Genomic DNA, 24584 nt, shown 5'->3' on the forward strand with positions numbered 1-24584 from the left:
TCAACGTGCTAGCTGCAGTTTTTGAAGGTGTGTTCCGTGAGCTCCTTTCTGGAGAAAATTAGCATATGGTAAATATAGGTCAAGTACGTACATGCTCATAAATTCCACTTTAAAGCTTGCTTGGACGCGTGGATATATAGGGGGGAGTGAGGAGCTTGGACTGAATGGAGCTTTAGAAAATTTGGTTGTAAAAAATACCCCCAGTTTTTAGTTAAAAAGTAAAGTGCATCTTCAGCAAGATCATATGATGAAATAAATTAAATCAGCAGTGAAGGTCAGTATACATTCTGACTTGGGAATGTGAACTTTTCAGAAACCTGTATTTATTACATTTTACTATTTTTAAAAGCCAGCTGCAAGATTCATAGCAAGAAATGGTACTACATACCAATGAACACTGAACCGAAGTGAAGGCTCTTTTCAAAATGGTTAATACGCCTTATTGGCAAGACATCGCTGCTGCTCATGCCGGTGCTTCAGCACGGCTTTAAAATATATGGATTTAAAACGCAAGTATCGTGACTAATATTTATTTCAAGTACAGAATGTGTCACAGCAGTGGGGCATCCTATTATTAATGCAGTAAACTGTGTAATACTCTATAAGAGCCTGCCCTGCTTCAGTTCGTAGCTACATGAAAATAACAGTAAAACATGTCTGTTTTTTCCCGCTAAGCTTTATTGTTACCTGGGAAGGTGCTGGCATCGAGAAGGGCCAAATACAGACAAATAATGTGACCGTAAACAATACCTTACCGTTACTACGCTGGGCAGGAATCTCTCCAAACCACCTCCACTTTGACTATGTATATAAATATATATATATTTCTACATATATAAAAATATATATATTTATATATATAAATTATATATACTTATGTATTTTTGACTATATATAGATATATGTTTTTTAATTTTATAAAATTTTAAAATGGAAGGGAACTGCTCTAACTCCAGAAAGTCATTGGAAGTAAACACTCGGAGAAATATTCCAAGTTGGCCCGGAAGTAATTCAAATTGTTGGCAACGCTGCGAATCGTGTATGAAACACTAATAATATTAAGGAGCAGAGTGCACTGGGGGTTTTCAAAGGGAGAAGGGCACAAAGGCCTGGGTTTGTGTGACGGGTGCTGGGGAAGGTGGGGCTACCTTGCAGCGTGTCATTTCCTGCAGGAGAAAAGTTTTCCTCACTTCCTTCAGCAGGTGTTGAACTTGGATTGCTTGTCAATTTCGAATCGGTTGTAAGCATTTATCTTAGAAAAAAGGAGCAGATCAGTGTCGTCCCCTGGCGACCTGGAAGACGCACAGAGGTGGTTTTTAAAGCATGTGTTTACCCCCTTTTTCTTTTGAACAGGGAGAATGAGCGTCTCCAAAGCTCTGGGGGAAAGACCAACTTGGAACTGCCTTGATCACAAAAGAGCCTTGTCTCCTTCCGACCCCACCCCTTTCTGTGCCTGCTGAGTCCAGGGAAGCTGGTGTGTGGGGCTGGGGCGGAGGGATGGCCCAGACCCTCTAGCAGTTCAAGGGCATGATGGTGCCAGCCCTGTGGGGAGGCAGGGGGCCCGCCTGTGCTCCCTTCTCCCCGCAGGCTTATTCTGAGTTACTTAACGTGAGATGCTGAGTGTTTGCTTTAGGTAGGCTCCCTTTAACGGAGTGCTCAGACTCCCCACCTACCCCCTAATTTTTGTGACAACAAATCCAAATCCAGTAGGTGCTGCGCACATGGTAACCGGACCCCAGGGTTCTCAGGGAGCTTTTCTGAAAGTGGGAGCTTGTTGTGGTGTTTGGCTAAATTTCTGGGTAGCTGGCTGAAGGCATTAGGCTGCTGAGAGTCTGGCTCCTTCCCAAGGGGTTTCTGCAAATTAATCACCCCGTGAGCTAAATTTGTTTATAGACGAATTTGGAATGGAGGAGCTCGCATGGGACGCATCCTGTGTTCTGCGGAGCACCTGCTCGAGGTATCACCCAGCACGGCTCCTCCGTCTCCTCCGAGTGATGCAGGACCTGATACCTCGTGATGGTTGCAAGGGTGATGACGGAGATAATAGTACATTTATCCCTCCGTTTTGCCTCCTGGGAACTCGGGGCAACTCAGCTGCTTCCACCAGAGCTGACTTGGAGCGAGGGACTTAGGGAGACGTGGGGATTTTATATATATCAATTCATTTGTCTGTTTCTATAGCAATTGCTTCTTAAAAATAATTTAGTAGTTTAATACAAAAGCCGTGGATAGGTTTTATGTGCTCGTATAGGGAAGGTTTTTTTTTTTTTTCAGTTTCACACATGTTCAGTTTTAATGGGTAATAATTACATCTTTGTGTTTTCATGTCAGGCTGGTTATGAGGCCTAATTCTGCAGGCAGTCTCCTCGTTGATTTGCTCGGAACTGCAGATCTCAGAGAGGGAGGGTTGCAGGCCCGGAACCCTTCTGTTTCCAAGATGAGTTAACACTTAAGTGGGTCCTCAGTTCCGTGTCTGCAGACATTGCTGCTGGTCCGGGCGTTTCTTGTGCAGGCCCTGGAATCGAACACACAGCTGGGTTTGTGGTTGGGTCGTTTTTTTTTTTTTTTGGTTTTTTTTTTTTTTTTTTTTGAAAGGCAGATTCCTCAAAAAAAAAAAAACAAAAAACAACCAACCCACACCACTGACCCCCCACCGCCCAGCCAGCCCTGTTTGCAGACACCGTGCTCCCAGCCCCTGACTCCGGTCTGGGGCTTGCAGGCCTGATTCTGCAGCACTGCCCTGGATGTGCTGGGAAGGCAGTAAAAATGAGCAGTAATCAATCTTTCAGAGAGAAGCAATGGGCATGCGGAGGCCGCTATCCTGTGACTAAACACACCCCTTTTATGGAGTGTTACCACTAATAAAGGACAGCTTATTACGGAGGCAGAGACCAAAGCTTGGATGAGGTCAACCCTGACTGACAGTCATCAGTCATTCTTAATGATACTTTTTCCCGTGCTTTCTAAGGGATTCTGAGCAGAGTGCAAATCATTCGGGGTCATTCATAGTTCATGTACCCACAGATGGCAAAGGTTTTGAAAGACTTCGGTTTAAACTTGTTAAAAAAAAAAAAAAAAAGATCCTCACTTTTTTTTTTTTTTTTTTAAAGGAAGGGAAAATACCCCAAAACAAAACATAGATTTTTCTTATTGGAACGTTTTCATGTTCTTCCAACCTAATAGATGTTTTACACACTACAGTGCCTGTGCATTATTAAAAGAGACATAAATTTATGTTTTATGACGTCTGTCTTCTTTAATTATTACCTTTGATGTCTATTGGTGACTAAAGAGAGCTTAACAGGATTTCTTTCTCTTCTTAAATTTCGTGTCGTGAAACCCAGCGAGTCCCTGACACATGTGTGTTCCTCACCTTCAGGATTATTTTATAAATCCCTTTCTGATGAGCGGAAGTGTCGAATCAAGGACAGGTCATAAAGTAAAAGTATAAACCTTTTAAAGAGGGACCTTGGTAATATATAAACATTCTGCACACTATCTGAATTTTTTATGGACTAAAGAAAAATTATATTTCAGCTGGAGGAAGGGAGAAGTTTAAACATCAGCCTGTGTTTTAATGTATGATTCCCCCTCCCCCCCCCCCCCCCCCCATTTATAGCCATGGAGGAAACCATTGGCTTTAGGGGCTATTTTCAACATTTGACTCCATTTGGAACCTGCTTGTTAATTGTACATATTAAAATTCAGAAGGTTGACTTTGTGTCATTTCAGTGTCCTATATGGGGGAAATCCTGGGCGCAGCACAGAGGCCTGCCTTTTTGTCCTTCCACTGATCTTTTCCCTCCTGCCCCAAACCTCAGTTTCCTTATCTGTAAAGGAAGGGTTCAGATTTTGGAGGATCCCTCAAGCATTACTCCACAACTACCCTGTGATCCCTTGAACCCATCTTGTGGACCCCCTAGTGGGAGGAAGCCACAACTATCTTCTTTTATTAAAAAAAAAAAAAAAGAGAGAAAAGAAAGAAAGAAAGAAAGAAAAAGGCTGGTTGGGCTCAGAGGATTTTAGTTGGGTAAATTTTGAGTGTATTTTTACATGTGAAATTGGGAGGAAGCTGAAATCAACAACTTCTGGGCCCTTCTGCCATTTCCATGTCAAGACATATGGAAAGATGTCAGTGCACAGAAGACCCAGAAATGGCACCAGGTGGGGGAATCGGGTGCAGATGTGTATGATGGCGGGCGTTGGGCTTAGCCAATGCTTCCTGGGTTCACTTCCTGCCAAATCAGGGAAGAGTAGCCTGGCCACCTGATTGTAGCTTTTTAAAGAGAAATGGCTTACTTGCCTTTGTTATGGAAATAGGGGGTATTTTGAATTGGATGCAGCAAACATTTCTTGAATATCTACATCTGCAAGCAAGGCTAGGCTCTAGGTGTGGCGCTCCCAAGGGTGCTGGAGACGCACCCTGACTTACTTGTCAGTGTCTCCCTGCGACTTTCCTGACTGAGTGGGTCTGTTCTCTGCACACGTGCCCACGACCTCAGTGTGCCCTTGGGAACGTCAGAAGTGGCCTCAATCTCAACAGGTCTGCTGGGCAGGAGGAATTAGGATCCCAGGGTCATGGAAATGCAGTGCCGCTCTTGAACAGCTGACCATCTTGCAAATCGTGCCCCAGAGGGAAAGGTTTTCTGGGAGGAGGGGGATGCCTTGAGGGGCAGGCATGCCCTGGGGTGCACAGCACAGAGCAGTCAACTGAAGACTGCATCCTGGTGGTGGGTTTCACTTCGTGTTGTTTATTATGAGTAAGGAGACCTCAAAGCTCTAAGAGGTTGATTTTTTTTTTTTTTCTTTTTGCATGAACGTTTAGAACTCTGCCAAACCAGAGCCACTTGGTCGAGGGGAGGGTTTGCTCGGCATGAATGTCAAATGTCGAGATCGTTTGGTAAAATGTGAGGCTTAAGTGATAATCTGCGGTAAACAATTAGCTTGGGAATAAATGCTAGGGCTAGGAAAATCCCCAGGGGTTAGATTTAAAAGATCTAACTCAGTTGTAAGGGGGAAAGAGGGAAGGCTCAAAACTAGCAACATATTTTCAAGGCAAAGTCATATATACAAGTGTAAACATTTGTTTGCAGTGTCTAAACGCCTTGAATATTCAGACCAAGTTAAGTCCTGATAAGAGAAAAGTATTTGGATGTAGCTGTTACATTTAATTTTCCTTGTGTAGTCAGTAGATATTCTGTCTCCAAGGAATGGGTCTTTCCTTCTTTCCTACTGACTCCCCTGTTTTCTAGAACCTTCCACCCCTTCCCATTGGTGAGCCCACTGAGTCTTTGATTCCTTCCTGATTGCCCTCTGGAAGACATCTATCAGACACTGTCTTATCTGTTTGTAAGGCAGCTCAGGCCCCAGATTTAAGTCATGGGTTCTGGCTACAAGTTAGAGTGTGATTAATAATTGACTAATGTAGCTTTTATTTATCACAGGCTAGCACATTTCGCCATTACTGAGTTAATTTATGTTAAGTGTAAGCTGTCGTTCAATCTGTTTTTCAACTTTTTTTTTTTCTTTTAATCCTAAGTCTATCTTTCACTTTTTGAGAAACAAAATCCTTATACAGGGCACAGGCTCACTCAGTGCCAAAAAGTTGATTTCCTTTTCACTGGAGCCATACATCAGCAGCCCTCCCAGCTGCACTGTCAGGCTGTGACAGAATGACATGTGTCATTTATCAAAGGGGCCAGGCTGGGCCTTGGGAAAGCCTGCCGACAAAGCCTGAGAGAGTTCATTTCGCAGTCCCTCCTACCCTCTGTAAGCCCCTTGCCAGGAAAGCCTGTGATGTTTCTGTCTTCACAGCATTACTGTAAGCCCTCAACCTTCACAGAGTTAACCCTCCCCACCTCGGCAGGCAGCAACTGCCTGAGGGGCTGTGTTCCCGCCCGGGACCCCCCCACCCCCAGTCGCCTGCACCCCACAGAGCTCTGTCCGCCTTGCTCTCCCCACTTCCTACAGCAGCCTCGAAGGATCCAAGCTCCAAGTTTCCCTCAGTGAGACAAGGTCAGAGACATAAAGAACAAGGATAGAGTTTCCTTTCTGTCCTCCCCGGCAAAAGTTTGGTCTCGTATTTATTTTAGGGCCTGCCTAAGAAGTGTTTTTTACTCTACGCTATTTTTGAAACCACCTACTAAAACCCAATAGATGTTTCTTCTCTTTCTCTGTTACTTAGAATCCGTAACCCCCCTTCCTGCCCTCAGAAAGACAGTGATGGGGCTCGGGTCTCATACTTGGTTAAACGGATGTTTTTTTCCAGGAAGAAAAGGAAAGGCTAGCCTTACCCTCCCTTGCCCCCCCCCCCCCCGATTGTATACTTTTTAGATGAGTCCCCAAACCAACAGAAAAGAGCACAGTACAGTACAGCGTTCAAATATAAAATCATTTGGTTAAAGTGCCCCCCCCCACCTTGAAGGGAAGAGTTTTGCATTTTAATCATGTGTGAGAACGTGAGAAAAGTTATTGTTTCTCTCCCATCCCTACCCCTTTGTACTTTGTATGGTCCCTAGTACTGAAGTTATTTACAGCTGCAGATATCATTTAAAGAGATAGCTAAGCAGACTGTTGCCTCAGCCAGGAACTTTCCAGAAAGAAGTCCTATAAATTAGCCATTGCTCAGGAGTGGCTGTTTTCTACGCAGAACTGGCCCTTTCATTTGTCTACATAAGGCTAATTTATTTTTGCAGCCAGATGTGAGCTGACAGCCATCACTCAGAGCTTCCGTCCCCCACCGTCACGAGGTCGGGAAAGCAGTCACGTTTCCCATTTTACAGAATCCCCATCAACATTATTGAAGATGGATGTATCTTTAAAGCAAAGATTGATTGTGGATATCGGAGTTATGGTGCCATTTATCATGGTGAATATTATTTAGACTTGGGTTGTACAAGGCTGTAACTTGAGACCCAGCCAGGGGAGGGACAATCTGGAAACGCGAATCCATGAACTTTAATGGATGGATGCTTTTTTCAAAGCTCAACTCACTATAGTGTGATTTACTTTTCTTACAGAAAGGAAACAAGCATTCTGGTTTTAAAGGGACAGCATACCCGATTGTCCTGTTCAGTGCCCCCCCACCTCCGGCCCCCACCCTGGGGACAGTCTGCGTGCAGGCAGAATTGCTGAGAGAGCTTGGTGGCATAGCCTGGGACCATGCGAATGTACATTAAAGACCACTTTCCAGATCTTCCTTATCCGTTAGGACTCTGATAATATTAGAAATTGAGATGCACTCCAGAGCTCACCATTACCAGGGAAACAGTCAAGACTACTTCTTTGAAGCGGGATCCCTTCTCCTAAGCGTTACACAGAGCGGCCCATGGATATGGAAGACCGAACGAAGCAGGGCTTGGCCGTGTTGGGAGCCAAAGCTTTGGGGAGAACGCGTGGTTATCTCCAAACGCCGAAAGGTAGTCGCGTGTGCCATACAAGTGGCCCAGTCGACCTAATTAATAACAGTGGTTCTCATCCTGCTTCAATATGGGAGCTTCCCGCACAGAAAAGCGCACGAGACGTCGAACCCTCCAAAGATTGGTTCTCCTATCTCAGTTCTTAGAAAACCGCAGAGCTGGACTTGGGAGCGAATTTGTTCTTCCTTCTCAGGGTGCGGATCCCAGAAGTTCACGCATAATTGCAGACGCCCGGGAGCCTGGGGCGACCTCCTTCCTCTCTGGTGGATTCTGAGTTGTTCCCTGTGCTGATGATCCTGGGTCCACGGTACCGGCTACCTGGGGCCTGGCTCTTTTGCCCTTAACTCGTTTTGTTCGTTGTCTCGTTGCTTTATGTCATCCTTCTGTTTCAGGGTTTTGGATAGATGCGCTGCTAACCATGAGTGGAGGGCTGGCTGCGGTCAGAGCTGGGCCGGGCAGGTGCCTGACCCAGGGCCCCGACACCAGGCATCCGTAGCGAGGCCAGGTCTCACTGACCGCACAGGGCTGCCACCGCTGGCCCGAGAGCGCCATGCACCACCCCAGCTGTGATGTTTCTTGCGACTTGGAATGTGTGTCCCTCCCCGCCAACACCCCGGCCCCCTTTGGGTTTTTAAATATAGACAGTTGCTTGGGGTAGTGCAGCCTACTGAACAAAAAGTAATTCTTTCCTTCTAGCACTGGAAGCTTCTCCGCTTTCGGAGGTGGCGCGGTCTACTGGGGTGACTGTAAAGGCAGACACTACGCGGGCCCTGTGACTGGGTCCGTGACACCACGCACCTGTGTTCGTAAAGGCACTCGCTGCCATGTCTGCGTCCCAGAGGACACTAAGCTCCGTGAGGGCAGGACTGAGTGGCTTCCGCTGTGCTCATAGCCCAGCACGGTGCCTCTGATCGTGCTTGTCCAGTGGCTGAGCGTGTCCAGCAAGAAAGCTGGCTCCCGCTAGGATGGGTGAGGGGGGGGTGTCGGAAAGAGAACAAGGGTCCTTTTCTCTCTCAAACCGCTAACCCAAGTCTGGTCATGGAATGGTTCTCTTTGAGGCAGCCTTCTGATGACATGGACACAACCTGAGAAGGAGAAAATCCAAGTCCAATGTAACAGAAAGCAAGGGACAAAGAAGGAGTATAGAGGATGCTGGTCCCTGCGGTGAGCCTTAGGGAAGGGGTATGCCGTGACACCCGGAAAAATCGGGGGTCCCTGTCCTCGCTGCACATCGCCTGGCAGACTCACGCAGGACTGTGCCGACGTCGGACGTTTCAAAGGACCCTGTGCCGGGACCTCCCGTCCGTCTGATCATGGTGGACGGCCCCCTGCTGATTTGCAAGTTAAAAGCACACACTTGGCCTTTCGGGAACACAGGAGACGTCTGCAAACAGGAGGCAGTCCGTCAAATTCCTATGAATCACGGCGTCGGTAATGTTGGCCGAGGTCAAATCATTACACTAAATACATTGTAACCATTATTAGCGCACGCGGTCCCTGCCATCTTCGTGATGCCGGAGCTGGTTCCTGGCGAGTGGCCGGCACAACTCAGGAGCCCGGGGCCGCCGGTGCGGCGCGTCCCCACGGCCGCCTTGCCCCGGGGCCCCAGCACCCAGGAGGCCAGCGACAGCGGCAGAAGTGACGGAACTTGTGCAGTCACCACTGTGCATCCGTAAGGAGCCCAAATTTATCACGGCACATTATGGAGTGCAGCAAATGTCATGAAAACCATTGTTTTTTAATTTTTTTCTTGCAGCGTTTGAATGAGGTGATTTATGGTAGTTATCCATCTTAAGGGTCATCCGTCATTTTTTAGTTGCTAGGCAATCAAACCAGCAGCTGTTTGCTTTGAATCAAGCTGAAAAGTTGTCAGTCACCACACGCAGGTATGACCTTAGTGGTTGAAAACATCATGTGTGCAAAATTAAAGAGAAGCCGTCTTTCTTCCCGGATTCCCCTGACTGCTCTGTCATTTGTTGGTGTAGCGTGAGCCCTTCCTGGCTCCTACAAGAAAAAAAAAAAAAGAAGAAGAAGAAAAAAGAACAAAGGAGTGGATGGAAAATTCCTTGACTGGAAACTCGAAAATACCCCTTAAACACTGTGTTTCTCCCCTTCCACGTTTGTGTAACACTTACTTATGATGGCGGTTTCGGGTTGGCCTGGGTGCATGAGGCGAGATGAGTTTGTGTCCTATTGGTGGGGCCTTGGCGGGCTCTGGGTGATGGGGTGCCCGTGAGCACCCTTCCGCTTTGCGCACGGGCTCCCTCCACGGTGCCCTCAGGCTGCCCAGCCTGGAGTGGATGCCAAGCCCTTGCCCATCACTGGGCGCCTTTGCGCGTCACCAAAGTGTCTTCTTTCCCTGCCTGGCCTGTGCGTGTTCCCGGTGCTTCTCCAACGTGGGACTTCTCCCGGATCCTTGCTTTTCTGTGGGTCACCCTAGAGCGTGTGGCTGATACGGAGAGGGTATTCCTCGACATCAACAACTTGCTAGCCCCCGTGTGGACAGGGCTCCCTGCCTGTACCCTGTAATTTTAGATACTCACAAGACTGTAAAACTTCACCCTAGTAAGGGAAATAAATGCACGGTGAGACCTGTTTTTAGTAATTTAAGCTAGATTCCCATTAGCTGTGGACCTTCCAAGTAGGAATTTTTCCTTTGTTTCTCAGTTGGGTTTATAATGTAACCACACAGGTAACTTTTATCAATAAAAGCCAGATTTGGGGGACCTGTGTGTCACAGAATACTGGCTTCTTTAATTCAGATTTACCCGGATATTTTCTATCTACTCGACCTTGCTGGAGGATATTTAGACTCTGTGGCTGTAAGATGGTTAGCATGTATTTTGCAAAGTCTAAAAGAAGTTTAATTTGAGAATTAGGTTTGCCTTACTCAGTGTGTCATCGGTATTATTTTGTTTTCATCGATTCATTCGGCAGGTATTTCTGAGGGTCCAGAACATTCCTTCTAATAGATAGTTCTGCACATTGAGCAGGAGTATCACAACCTAGGCTTTTCGTGCACCAGGTCTGTATCAGACTGTATCTGTCTGGAGCCACACCTGCACTTGGCCTGGGGCTTGGGGGCAGGTGATGAGCCTCAGCAGCTGGGGAATTCTGGGTTGGTCTCATATCTTACTGTGTTGTAGGAGTTTTCTTTAGAGTTTTTCCGCCCACGCCCACGCGGAAAAGTGATATTCATTCCACCTGCAGCCTCCCCAACCCTACCCGCTTATCTATTTAAAACTTTGAACTATAGAAACATATTTTACTCCCAATATGTTCTCGTGTATCTTGTAAAGTACATTCTTTTCTCACTTTGTGGAGAATCTGGAATTGCTATTATAGCACAGTTTGCTTAGGAAGAATAAAAGTGGAAAACTTCCCTTAAAACCATGCTCCAGTGTTAACGTCGATTTTCATGGTGCATGTATCAATACAGTGGCAATGCTAGAAAGAGTACTTTGCCAATCATCCCCACTCTGTAAGAAATACACCAAAACGCACGCCGCGTTAGGTCTGTTGCTTCTGGATAACCAGTGCTAGCATGTGAGAATCACAGATGTGCTGGGATCATTCCTTGTGTTTTCAGGGTTGCGGGGGGTCGGGGGCAGACTGAGTCAGCCTGTTGGATTCATACTAGAGACTGCAGTAACACACAGTTTTGGAGCTTCAAGAACCCCGTAAACGGGGGCGCCTAGGTGGCTGGGTCGGTTAAACGTCTGACTCTTGATTTTGGCTCAGGTCATGATCTCAGGGTTCGTGAGTTTGAGCCCCACTTCAGGCTCTGTGCTGACCTTGCGGAGCCTGCTTGGGATTCTCTCTCTCTCTCCTTCTCTCTCTGTCCCTCCCCTGCTCTCTCTCTCTCTCTCTCTCACTCAAAATAAGTAAGTTCATAAGTTTATAAATAAATTAAAAGAAGAACCCTGTAAACAAACTTCCTTTTTGAGGGATCGCTCTAGACCCACCTACATTTTTCACTTGGAAAGCCCGTTTTGTACTTTGAATTGTTGGACAGCCTGCATTGTGATGCTGTTCTACCGAACACCTGTATCCCTGCCCTGCTCACCATGTGGGATGCAGTTCACTGCCTGGTAAGACTTCCTTTATGCAGTTGTTTGGGAGGATCGATTAATTGATTTTTAATTTTTTTTTCAACGTTTTATTTATTTTTGGGACAGAGAGAGACAGAGCATGAACGGGGGAGGGGCAGAGAGAGAGGGAGACACAGAATCGAAACAGGCTCCAGGCTCTGAGCCATCAGCCCAGAGCCCGACGCGGGGCTCGAACTCACGGACCGCGAGATCGTGACCTGGCTGAAGTCGGACGCTTAACCGACTGCGCCACCCAGGCGCCCCCGATTAATTGATTTTTAAAAAACTTTAGAAAACCCCTTTTTGGGGAACATGGAGCGTAGGGTTATCTGTACACAGAAGGATATACCCATTTTGTTGTTGTTTTCGGAGCTCTTGAAATACAAGGCTGCACCCGGGGCTTTGTTCTCATTTCTATTCCACTTACTATCCTTCAGAAGTTGTTAATTTTAGCTGGGCCCCTATCTACACAGACACAAGCTGAAATATCTTCTGTAGGTTTGGGGGCTCTTTTGTATGCCAGCAGCCGCACTGCCCATGAGTCCGTGGTGACCGGCCACAGGGCTGGCTGAGGACAGCCAGAGCTGGACCGGGGCGGGGGGGTTGGTGCCTGGAGAGAAGAGAGGTGGCCCCACGGAGCCTTTGGTGGGTGTTTGCAACTCTGGTTGCTGGTTCCCTGCGTACCTTCTTCCCTCTGGCTGCCCCACCTCCTCCTCTCACCAGCTGCTTTTTCTTATCCTTGACCCTCTCCGTCCGTTTATGTCTCTCTATCCACCTCCTCCACCAATTTTCAGGGACACTTGGGCTGTCCCTCATAAAGTTTGTGCATGGCTTCAGAAGTTATTTTGCAGTATTTTGAGCTCTTCAGAGGACAATTGCTCCAAAATCTAGTAATTCGTAATAAATACAGTTCCGGACGATCGAGTAGAGGCGATGCGCTGGGAATATAGTAGCTGTTTTGCCAAGGCTTCTGCGCAGTTATTTGAAAGGTTTTTTTTTTTCCCCATTAGATTCTGTATTTTTCGCATATGAGATGGCCTTCATTATTGTGCTTTTATGCGAGTTGGTTGGTTACCAACTCAAATTAAGAAAATGCTGGTGGGTTCTCAATAGTTCCGTTAACTTTTCTGTTAAGTAGGACATATTTGTACACATTTATATAAACTTAGTTCAAGGGTATCGGTGAAAATATTTTTTTCTCCTCATATTTGCTGCTCACAAACCACTCGAGGGACAAATTGTTGCTGTGATATTTTGGGTGGTTTTAAAAGTAAATTTTAGATCCTGTGGTGCCTGTGGTACCTTTTATTTTCTCGGTCGGCCCAGCACATCGGAAGATTTGGTCTGTTGAAAAATTGCTTGGAGCGAGTGATAATTACGAGTTTCTTCCACTTTGTTGGAATAAAGGTGTATGCCACGGCCAGCGCTCGGTCCTTGGGGGTAGCTGGTGCGCCACACCTGTGTGCAGACGTGTTGGACACACGCTCAGGTGAGGGAAAGTGAGCGTCCGTCAGTGTGGCCTTCCCGAGCATCAGTCAAACCGCCTCAGATCCTTCTTGGAGTAAGGTGGGGGACTGAATAAGAAATATTGACGTTAAACATACAATTCTTTTGGCTTCTTGACGTTGTAGATGTGGGTCACTGGCTCTCATTATTACCTTTCTGGAACTTTCTGGGGGGACCCTGGTTGTGCATCGATGCTGTTGGGTAAGGAACACTGGAGTGGCTTTAATGTCAGCTTACCCAAACCAACTGGCTCTGTACCTTCAGAGACGCCATACACGTTCATTAAATGTTGGATTTCTCAGCTGTGAGTCAGGATGATGATAACTGGCACAGATTCCTACCTCACAGAGTTCATTTGCTCATTTCTGCAACCGCTGTTCATTCGTTGGTTGATTTAGCCAATCAATGCTTATTTTGAGTACCTGCTTGTTTCCAGAAAGTTCTAGGAGAAAGAAAAACAACTAAGAAGGTCCTCCAGGATCTCATGGTCTAGTGAGAGTATTTGGAAAACTAAAGTGGTTATCAATATTAACTTTATATAAAATATTTTACTTACCCTGTGCATGTAAAAATTTTCGTTGAGTAATGAAATGAATGTTATCAGGATTGAACATGGGAAACAAAAAAATCCATGTTCCGATTTATCTCCGCTGTCTTTTCTTCTCTTCGTCTGCATAATTCAACCATAATCTGCTGCTTGCCTTTGCCACGGGCACTAGAGCAACCTGTCTGCTTCCTTCAGGGTCTGCTCTCATGGCTGGGCTTCTTCACATCGGCGAGTCCCGAGTCCCTTTCTAGGCGGGAAGACCACGCTCCCTGCTGCGGTGTGGACACCGCTCACATTCTCTCCCGATGCCGCTCTTTGACCCTCGCGTCTACAACGTTACGTAGGCATTCTGTGTACTACGTGGCGTGCCCGCACCGGTCGCCACCCAGGGCCCTGCTGGGGTTCCGGGCGTGTTGCCGCGTTTCAGTTCTTGCCCATCTGACAGGTGTGTGGCACTCACACGTTTGTCCCCGCGACCTTCCCTGGAGTCACTAAGGTAGGTAGTCTGGGTACTTTGGGCAGACCCAATTCTAGCAAATTCTCCCCTGTCTAAAACATGCTGCTTCATAGCTGTGCCTTCCTCGTGCTTCTTGCCGGGGAAGGGAATACTGCCGGGCAGGTGGAAAGTGTGCCCTCGGGTTGTACGTCTTCTGTAACGGTCCCCCAAAGTTGCCTTTGAGCCTGGAAACGGGCAGATTTACTGACGTGCTTACAAAACAGTAAGTGTGGTATGCTTCTCAGGGTGCCTTTGCAAAGGGCAAACCCTAATGATAATAAAAGTACCTCTGCCATTTAAGCTTTATGGGGACGGAGGTTTTTGTTCATGCTGTGCGCACGGTACCTGGGACAGTGTCTAGGAAATCGTAGGTGCTCAAAAAAATGCTTGGAGAAGGAGTGGATTTAGTATATTTCTACTTTCATTTTTGTAGTGCTCTCATTCTTTAAGACTTTTAAAAAATATTTGCTTTAGAGAGAGAGAGAGCGAGAGCACGTGCACACACACGTGGGGGAGAGACAGAGACGGAGAGAGAATCCCAAGCAGGCTCCACACTGTCAGCGTAGATCCTGACACGGGGCTCAATCCCACAAACCGCGAGATCATGACCCCAGCTGAAACCAAGAGTTGGACGCTCAGCCGACTGAGCCCCCCGAGCGCCCCTGTATTGTTCTTACTCTTATGTCTGTTACATGGAACGAAGCTTACTGAATTTAAAGTCCTATAGGTAGGTCACATAGATTGTCATGAGGTCATACAAGCTAAGCTGTGTAGGTCTGGTTCCTTGACCTCCGAAGCCAGCTACGTGTTGTGTGTGTGTGTTTGTCATACATCTTGCAGAGTCTGTTTCTGATGGTTGGGGTACAGGGCACGGAAGTCTTGGTTCCCCCGGCTGTCCCTGGTCCTTCCGCCAACCAGCTGCAGGGGGCGCTGTGGTTTCTTCCTGTGTAAACCAAGGGAGGGGGACCAAAGGCTCCCTGAGACGCGTTCTCCATGGAAAGCCACGAGTCATGGTGAATTTTCCTGTTGCTCTCATGCTCCATGTACGGAACAAGGACAAAAATCCTACCTCTCACACGGATGCACATAACGTGTACATGTGTGTATGTATGTGCACACTTTTTTGTGTTTGTTTTTCCAATGGCTGCAACATTATCTTGTAGGCGAGACTGGGCAACGTCCATTGCATCAAGCTCAAAAGGTGAGGGATGTTTTTAGAAATATTCATCACTTCCAAATGACTCATCCCGTGTCTCACTTATTAATTTATCCGAAGCCCTTCTTGAACAGAGTTTCACTTTGCTGTTTACTCTGCTAAGCTCCCTGCTGGTTGGTTTGCACTTTGCAGCCTCGTGTGTGTGTGTGCGAGATGGAAGCACATCTTTGCCATCGGGACATGGCATGCGCAGAAGTGGTTTGTGGCACCATAGTGCCTGTGACGGGTTCTCCTGGGCACCACACGGCTGCTGAAGACGACCACTGCACACGATCAAAGTCCCGCTGGCCACACCGATGCCGGATGGGTAGCTCCCACAGCTGCTCGCGTGGGGAACATTGGAAACTCTGAGATTTCTAAGAATTGGCAAACTGGAACAGTAAATCACAGTGTTCTAGGAAAAAAGTCTGCCCAGAGACTATTTGGGTTATTTTTTGTGCAGGGTAGCGTGTTCTTGGGTGAGCCCGAGGGAAAGGTACTTCTCGAAGGCAGGGACCTGGCTGAGTCTCCAGGAGCCTCCCTAGAGGCTGAGTGAGTGACGCCACTTACCCGTCTGTGAGGAAGACGAGGTGGTCTGAGCCCAGTGCCCTGAGTGCGGGGGGCGGGGGGCAGGGGGCGAGGCGGGGAGAAAGCCAGGTGTTTTGCCAGGAGGCCTCTTAATAAAAGTACAAGGGCGGCTGGTACAAGAAAGACAATCCCAGCAAGCAGCAAGCCCTAAAAACCTGAAACATGACAAAATCCAGAAAAATAGCATACCTTTGTTAATTAGTTGCCCGACCCTGCTGTTTTCCTTCGTGTTCTGCACAGAAAGATAATTCGCTCGTTCTTCCGGGATGGGTGATGGGAGGGGGTCTTTCATTTCTGATGGGTGGGGTCCATGAAACAGGGAACTTTCTGCCAACGTGGCTTCTTCCTCTTACCAAATCTAGGGCAGGCCGCGGGCCCCCTCTGCTCCCTGTTCAGTGGGAGGCGTGGTGGGAGAAGAGGAGCCCCGGTGGGTTCCCTGGCCCCGGTGGGGGTGTCCTACTTTTGCAAAGGTTCGGAGGCCACATGGACCCAGGGCTTCCTAGGGCCGAAGAAAGGGCCAGCTCAAGCCAGGGGCCTAAGGCGTCAGGGACATCACAGCAAACCCCCTTGTTTAGAGCCTTGTCTAACGAGATAATTAATGGTCTGATTTAATGAATAGTTGATATTTCAGCAGTATTTATTTATTTATTTATTTATTTATTTATTATTATTTTGATTAAAATTTCATGGGAGCCTAAAAGCTCAGCTCCTTTTGAACTCTTGAAAGAAACTTTTTTTTTTTTTTTTTTTTTTGGCATTTCTCCAGAAGCGTGGCCATGTAATGATTTCATTATGGAAGAATATGGACACCTTGACCATGAGCTTGTTATGTAAAGAAGCACAAATTGTCATGCAGAATATCATGCAAGTTAATCGTTAGGAAATTATAGAATAATTATAAAAAGTGAAACCGTAACAAGAACTTTTTATACAAGTTCGGATTTATTAAGTTGTCATTTTAAACTGTTGGCTAGAAGAAAATTCTCTCTCTTTTGAACGTACCCGGTTTTGAGTGAGAAGAAAGTCTCAGTTCCTTTCTTTTTTTTAAAATGGATACTACCTGTCTTCTTCCCTGCCTGGGATAGACACACTTCAGTCAGCAGGAAGAGGCTCAGAAGGATTAACTCTGAGGGAAATGCTCTGTGAACAGCAGGGAGAAAGCCTGGCATCAGTTTCCCCTGTTTTGGGAAAACGCAGTGTATCTGGACCGCTGTGCGTCTGGCAGGGAGTCACCACAGCCCCCTGCCTTGCTTGGCTCTGTATAACGAGTGTGGACATCAGAGGGTCAAAGTACTGGAAGCCCCTGCTTGAGCCCATTGGTGGAACGGACCCTTTATTTACTTTGAGAGAGCAAACATGAGCAGGGAAGGGGCAGAGAGAGAGGGGGAGGGAGGGAAGGAGAGAGAGAGAGAGAGAGAGAGAGAGAAGGAGGGAGGGAAGGAGAATCCGAAGCAGGCTCTGCACGGTCAGTGCAGAGCCTGATGTGGGGCTTGAACTCCAGAAATGCGAGATCATGACCTGAGTCAAAATCAAGAGTCAGATGCTTAACCGACTGAGTCACCCCGGCGCCCTGAGAGCTGACCCTTTAAAGATAAGCATACACTTGTGACCTTAGGAAATAGAAATATCCTTGGAGGGTTTAACATCTAAAGAAGAAAATTGTAGTTTTATCAAGCAAAAATTTGTGGAGTGTGGTCTCAAATAGGAGGTTTCTCTAAAGGCTGCCCTCTTTTTTTCTCTTGTTCGTGGATTTATGCACATCACTTCCTCCCCGAAAGTGATCACTCTGCAAATTTCAAGGACAGTGACTTGGCTTTTAAAGCGAGAAAGATATTGCTACTTTTTTTCTTTTCTTTTCTTTTCTTTTCTTTTCTTTTCTTTTCTTTTCTTTTCTTTTCTTTTTTCTCTTCTCTTCTCTTCTCTTTTCTTTTCTTTTTTTGGGGGGGCCAAGTTTGGAATTTGTATGAAATCTTTAGAGAATGTGTGAACAGTTTTCCTGGGAAGCTTTGTGGCTTATGAGGCACAGCTCGGGTCCTGTGAGTGTCCGGATGGTTCAGTCGCCAAAGCGTCTCCCCGCCGTGCGTGTGGGACCCTGGACCCGATGACCCGCCCTGGTGCTGCGCCAGCTCTCCTTTGCTGGGAACTTGGTGCCGGTCCCCGGGCACATGTGTGTTCTCTCCCCAAGCCCCGGCCCAACACACGACACTCTCCTGCTGGAATGGGGACATGGTCTCCCATGGTGCCGCCTGCCCCAGTGGGCGCCCCACCCCCACCCCCCGTGGGCCATCCCAGCTCGCCCACCGCAGGAGGTGACACACAGCCTCCTATTTGGAGATACAGTCTCCCGCTGCTCACAGGCCCTCGCTGTGTCCCAGTGCTTTCTCTTCTCCCCTCTTGTAAGTTACTTCAGCACGAGGATCGCATCCCACGATTTTGTAACCGTCAAAAACACGAACCCTACTCGGTTTTGCTGTTCAGAGTCAGTAGTTTTTAACAGCCAGTCAGACCTGCTATTTAGATCAGTACATTCAGAACAGTGGCTCATTGACGGAGTGTTTTCTTCCGCTTTTTAGTGAGTGTTTTGATGTAGGAGGGGTGTCTGCCACGGGCACCCTGGCTGGGGCGGCCTCTCTTGTTGGCTCTTCTTCCCTCTCGTGGATGAGCAGATATTTATTGGGTGCTTATTGGCTTTGCTGCCAGGAATGGGAGCAAGCACGTCTCATTCCCCATGGAAATGGGTCACTTCGCCAGGACACGTCTTGAGTGTTCCGCAGCATTTGGATGTGTGGGTTCCAGATTCTGGGGTGGGGTGGCTGGCCTGCCCCTACAGTCCCGTGACACTTCCGGGAATTCGAATAGCTGTCCTCAGTTCCCGTCTCCCCTTCCCGTGCGGTACCCACCTAGCCTGCAGTGCAGGATTTGTTGGCCCAGGCCCTGCTCTCCTGCCCCCTCGGGTGGCGACTTGCTTTACTGAATGGAGACCAGGGCAGTAGGTCTACCTTGAAAGATTCTCTTCCCTCCACTCCTCCCCAGGTCAGTGACCGTGGAGGTGTGTCTGTGCTTGCAGGTGTGACAGTGACCCTTGATGTCAAGGACGACATGTTTCATTGTATATAGTTGGGGAACTAACATATTCCATTCTGCTTATGCTTCTCTTACCTAACTTATTTGATTTCTTCCTTATTCAGGGAAGCTCCTAACAAATAAGTAAAAATTAAGAACAGGGGGTTTAATAGTGAAACAAACCAGTTGTTAAAACAATGGAAGGTCATTCTGTCACAGTTCTGGAGGCTGGTTGGAAGTCAGAAGTCAAGGGGTCGGCAAGACTATTCTCCCTCTGACGGCTGTGGGGAGAATCCTTCCTCACCTCTTCCAGCTTTTGAGGGCTCCTGGCAGTCCTCGGTGTACCGTGGCTTGTGACTGTGTCCCTGTACTCTGCCCCCATTGCCACATGGCTGCCTTCTCTGTGTCTTCTCTCATTATTAGCCACCAATCACTGGATTTAGGACCCATCCCGATCTGATGACGTCACTGAAACTAAATAAATTGCATCCACGAAGATCCTATTTCTGAGTAAAGTCACAATGTTAGGTTCTAGAAGGACATGAATTTTGGAGGACCCTGGTCAACCTACTGTAGGAGAATATGATGCCTTATCTTTTCGGCAACAGCTTTTATTAAAGATTGGAGGTAGATGTGTAAGCTACCGTGAGTCCTATATGTGCTCAGGATGCTTTGTAAATATTAGATATTGACAACCAATGTCTCGGTTATTGACGAGGAGCAACAAACAGTACCATCTTGACCACTTGGTGTATGGACTGTGGCCATTGCTAGTCCCACAGTGACAGGAAGGACGGACCCGTCTTCATGGGACTCGTCCTGACAGGTAGGTGTTCACTGGTCAGCTGGGAGGAGCCTACGTCTTCACCATCTGGGCGGGGGGTGATACAAAAGAAGGGTCCCCCACTAGCTCATCCTCAAGAAAGTTGCAATACTGTGATTCACCAAAACATCTCGGAACAAATTGAGGTCAGTAAATGAGTGTAGCATTAGTCATGTTGAGTGTGTTTCCATGACACTGGATGACTGAAGGGCAAAACACTCCTCCCGATTGACATGAGTTACAGTGTACCATCATCAATCAGAAGGGCGGCTGGTAGGTGCTGTACCCACCGGAGGCTTCTTACAGCTGTGAAATTGTCCCCCAGAGGGATCTACGGGGCATGTGCTAACGGACCGGTCGTTGTTAGATTTGGTGGTGAAGATGAGGACACTCAATGGCGAGCAGCCACTGCAAGTGGACGGTGGGGTCCTTTGGGGGGCCCCTTTCCTTCGGGTTCTGAGGTTGGTGTTGGTCAAAGGGCCACTCAGGGATGACATGGGCCTTGTAGCCTGCCGCTTTAATCCCTCCCGGACCTCTGCGTGAGGCGATCGTCTGTGGTGTTGGTGTTGTGAGTAGCGGCCGCGTGTGCCGCGGTGGCCATGGTTAGCGTGTTCAGTAGGAATCGCTGAGGAGTGTTCAGATTTGGGAGAATGACGAACACCGCGCAGTTTCATCTGCTACGTTAATTACTGGTGACCAGCCCTAAATTAGCTCAGGAGTCCAAAAAGCTTTTTTTTTTTTTTTTAAATGCATTTCCTATGTGTGCAGTTCTCCTCTGAGTTTCATTTGAATGTTTTTGCCTTTTCTTCAAATTATTAGTAGGGCCTTAGGGCAGGCTCTTTAGGGGTAACACAACATATGGTCCAGGAAGTTGCAGGCTTATGGGAAAAATAGGGCTAGGGCCAGACCATTCCAAACCCACGCAGCTTGGTAACCAGGGTACAGAATAAAACGATCATAATAAAAAAAGCCGGGATAAGTTTCTAATAAAGAAAGAAACGCTGTGGTACACATGAGGCTGCACACTAGGCAAGGGGTGACCGAAGCTTGTCGGAAGGGCGTCAGGTTGCAGGAGGGGGGCCGCGGGCAGCGGACCAGCGGGCCCGCACCCCGCGGAGGCCCCTCACCCTGGTGCAGCACCCACAGGTTGGAGAAATCGGAGGGAGCCACGAGGCGCCCTTGTGAGCCTGATGTGGTTCCTCCGGTGACCGACGACGGACAGGAGCCGGGGGCTGGTTTCCTCCAGCACAGCTGGGTCGGTCAGGGCGTCACGCCACAGCTGTTTGGTTTGGCCCATCCTGACTCTGTTGCGGCCCTTGCATTTTCCTGGTGAAGGATGCGCGCTGGGTGTTCCGCGCTCCGATGGCCTTGGTACAGGGCTGGCTTGAGTCCCGCGTTCTCTGCATCTCACTGTTACGACTTGGAGACCGTAGGTACTACTTACGAGAGGAGGTGTTAGCTTAGGAAGAGCCGGTAAAGGGAGCCGAAGAAGCCAAGATTCTTTGACCTCATCCTTTGCAAAGGTTAATAATCCAGCCCCGAGAATATGAAAGCCCTTCTCCGTCTCCCCCATCTCCGCCCCGTCTCTGTCGGTCTGTCTGTCTTTGTGTCCCAAGTGTGTGTGTGTGTGTGTGTGTGTGTGTGTGTGTGTGTGCACGCGTCTGCTAACACCATAGGAGAGAATTCTTTTAAAAGTTAATGAAGGAGTTGCAGTGGAACCCTATTAGATTTTCCTTCCATTAAATGGCTGCTACAGACTTTTAATGGATGTTTTTAACTAGGCATTGTTGTCAAAAGGACTATTGCACAAATGAAAACCAGGCCTACAATCTGTGAAGAGAAACTAGATTTACTTTTTGCCTTTAGGTAAAAACGGAGAAGAGCAGGGAGGAGGTGAATTCTGCATTGGTATTTTGAGAAGTTGGATTCAGGAAGATAGCCAGTGCTACCCGGGGCTACGGAAGGGAACAGTCAAACGCTTTGTGGGTGCCTCTGTTTGTAAAGCTAAGGCAAGAACGGGAACCCTGGATTTTTAGGGGTATGTCAGTGCTAATTTTAAGCCGTTATATTGATATTTAAAATACCTTCTTAGCTTTATGATACTGCACCGTGTTTTCCGTATTTAAACATATGAAGCTGGACAAAGAAGGAAAGATTAGACTTTTCAGGCTTGCTGATCTAGACCTGAGATGTCTCCTTACCATCACCATAAGCATACGGACTTTTTAGAACTGCTGGCTTTTCGGTTTCTCATTTTATTCTGATGTATTTTATCTCTTTGGCCCTATACGGTCTGTTTACTGAAACTTCAGAATTTGTGTTTCAAGCATGGGAAATTCTTGTCTTATCTGGGGATGTACCAGAGGACGGCTCCTCATTGGAAAGTGACTGTCATTCACATTCGTGACAAATTCCTCATCCGCATGGCAGTTAGCAAATGGTACCCAGTCCTGTGATGCAACCCATCATGTGTGCCACGACAGAAACAAGTTCTGTTTCCTTATACTAAGTATCCCGATTATTCTGAGTGTTAAATCTCAGGCAGCCTTTGTCTCTGACTTCTATTGAGACTGTTCTGTGAAACAAATTCAGTGTCATGAACCCCCCCCTCGCCCCGCCCCCGTGAATGTGTGGTCACGTCCTCTCTACGCACCCTCAGCTCGTGAGGCATCCTTACCTTACGAGTATCCGACCGAGATGGGTGTTTCAAATTTTGCTTCCCTTGAACCAGGCCAGGCGTTTTGAAGAGAAAGTCCCAACACAGAGCATTTGTTAGTTGGGTATTTCCTGTGAAAGACTGGATCTGGTTGTCTGGCAGGAAGTCGGCCGAGATGCACGTACCGTGCGGGGCTGTCTTGCTGCCTGTGACAATGTGACTCGTGTGCGCGTGTCGCATGGCAGAGAAAGAGGCTTTCATGGGGTGTCCCTCCTGTCCCTCAGGAAAGTGGGGGTGACATTGGGAGTCCCAGATCTCTGCTCAACCCCAGATGGGGTGGTGTTGTTACACAGACCTGGATGGGTTAGTTCGTGTGTGTGTGTGTGTGTGTGAGAGAGAGAGAGAGAGAGAGAGAGAGAGAGAGAGAGGGGGAGGAGTAGAGCCCTACATCAGGTCCATTGACATGTGCCCCAATGTACAGCTGTCCATCACTTGATTGCCTGTGAGCTCAGATCCCACAATTAGCACTACTGAAATCTCTGATACTAGATTTAATTTTATGAGCTGTATTATCCAATGCTGTTAAGCCATTTAGATCATGTCCGAGTCATGGGATTTAGACATGGTGATGGCTTTGATTCTTTGTGTCTGTGTGTGTGTGTGGTGGGGGGAGGGAATTGAAAACCTGTGGCCTTATTTTCTTTTAGGCACAAAACTAGTTTAATTGAAAGAATAATTTGGCCTGCTGCCGGTCCAGCAGAAGAGCTTGAGATGTGGCAGATTTTCTCTCCTTTCCTCCAAACTCAAGAATTTAATGCCAGCAGGTGGAGTTCTGAAGGCTGCCATCAAGTACACAGAGACAATAACTGTCTTCAAAGCGGAATTTTGTCAATATTTTTTGCTGGGGGCCAAAGAACATTCGCGGTAATGGAGTACTGAAACCCTGCTTGAAGAGGCCGCCGCGAGCCAGGGGCCGGAGGATTTATTCCACGTTGGAGCCCGCAGTATTTTGGCGGTATATACGGCTTCTTCATAATCTTCGCTCCAGCAGATGGAGGTGCCCAAATACGATTTTCCCTTCTGGAGGCGCCTTTGGTGGACATGCCTGCACAGGGCCGGCGAACTGGCCGAAAGCACCTTGGCTTGGTAGCTTCCACCGCCTGCTTGCCGCCCTCACCGAATGCCAGTGCTTTCCTACAGATAATGCACACGGCACAGGTGCTGGAGATCTGCCCCGCCGTGGACGTGACCTTGTTTCCAGGGTTGCACAGTCACGCCTGCCCCAACTCTGGAGGGCTGTGCAGCACCTCCCCGGGCCTGTGCTGATCCCTCAGCCGGCCCAGTCGTGTGCCTTTGCTCCTCGAAGATGCCAGGGCACCATGCTTTTGTAGGAAGTCGGTCGAATTAGCAGATGGCACAACCCCCCGAAATCTCATGGCCTTTATGACTTAAAACAGATGTTCGAGTCCGTGCACGGATTGCCTGGCCCCTTGAGTTCTCTTACTTTGGAAAGAATCATCCCCTGAAATTTCATTTTGGAAAGCATCTTTCCCCCTCATTCTGTTTGTGAGTACAGCTGCCTGCATTTTTCCGGCTTTTCCGGTAAAGCAGGTTTCTGATGCAGAGGTGAGGCCATTTTTGTCATTTGCTAATGATGTTCCCGTATTTAGTGTAATTAGGGAAACAGAGGAGTAGCCACACACACAGCCTTGTCCTTCTTCTGAAGTGTGAAAAATATCGGCAACTTTATCACCGAATGTGCTTATTTGAAATGTTTAGACTTCGCTATTTTTTTTTAAACTTCCTGTTCATGTTAACAGAGAAGGGCGATAGCTAAAGGTTTTATTTATTCAGAGCCACGGTGCAGGCAAAGTGAAAGTAAACCCTAGGCTTCCGGTTGCATTTAAAAACCAGAAAAACAGAACTCTGTTTTCTAAGATATAAAGATGAGGGCAGTAGCCAAATACATTTTTTTTTTTTTTTGGAAGAAATCGTGAACAGAAAGCACCTAGAACTATGTTTCGAGGATGGGTATGAAAAACACAGGCAAGCTTAGAAAAATTTTTCCAGCCCGGAAAACTGTGCCTCCAGCAGGCAGACAGGACTTTCATCACACTCACAGACAGCGTCCGAATTGTGGCTCATCACGGCATCCGTGGCTTCAATAATTGCATTCTAGTTCAAGTGTAAAATTCGTGCTT

General features: G+C 47.6%; 1 protein-coding gene and 1 long non-coding RNA gene across 3 annotated transcripts in view; one reads left to right on the forward strand and one right to left on the reverse strand.

Moving 5' to 3' along the window:
* TSHZ1 (teashirt zinc finger homeobox 1) overlaps positions 1-24584 on the forward strand; it is a 76823-nt gene that overhangs the window by 10709 nt on the left and 41530 nt on the right. The gene's annotated exons all lie outside the window — the stretch shown is intronic.
* Positions 2210-22598, reverse strand: LOC147575697 (uncharacterized). The gene is made up of 2 exons (XR_015242656.1): positions 22405-22598; positions 2210-2515 (listed from the first exon to the last, which is right to left on the reverse strand). It is a non-coding gene; the product is annotated as an uncharacterized LOC147575697 (long non-coding RNA).

The sequence above is a fragment of the Puma concolor genome, chromosome D3, assembly GCF_028749965.1.
Source record: "Puma concolor isolate L17-30 chromosome D3, mPumCon1.1.hap2, whole genome shotgun sequence".
Classification (NCBI taxonomy): Eukaryota; Metazoa; Chordata; class Mammalia; order Carnivora; family Felidae; genus Puma; species Puma concolor.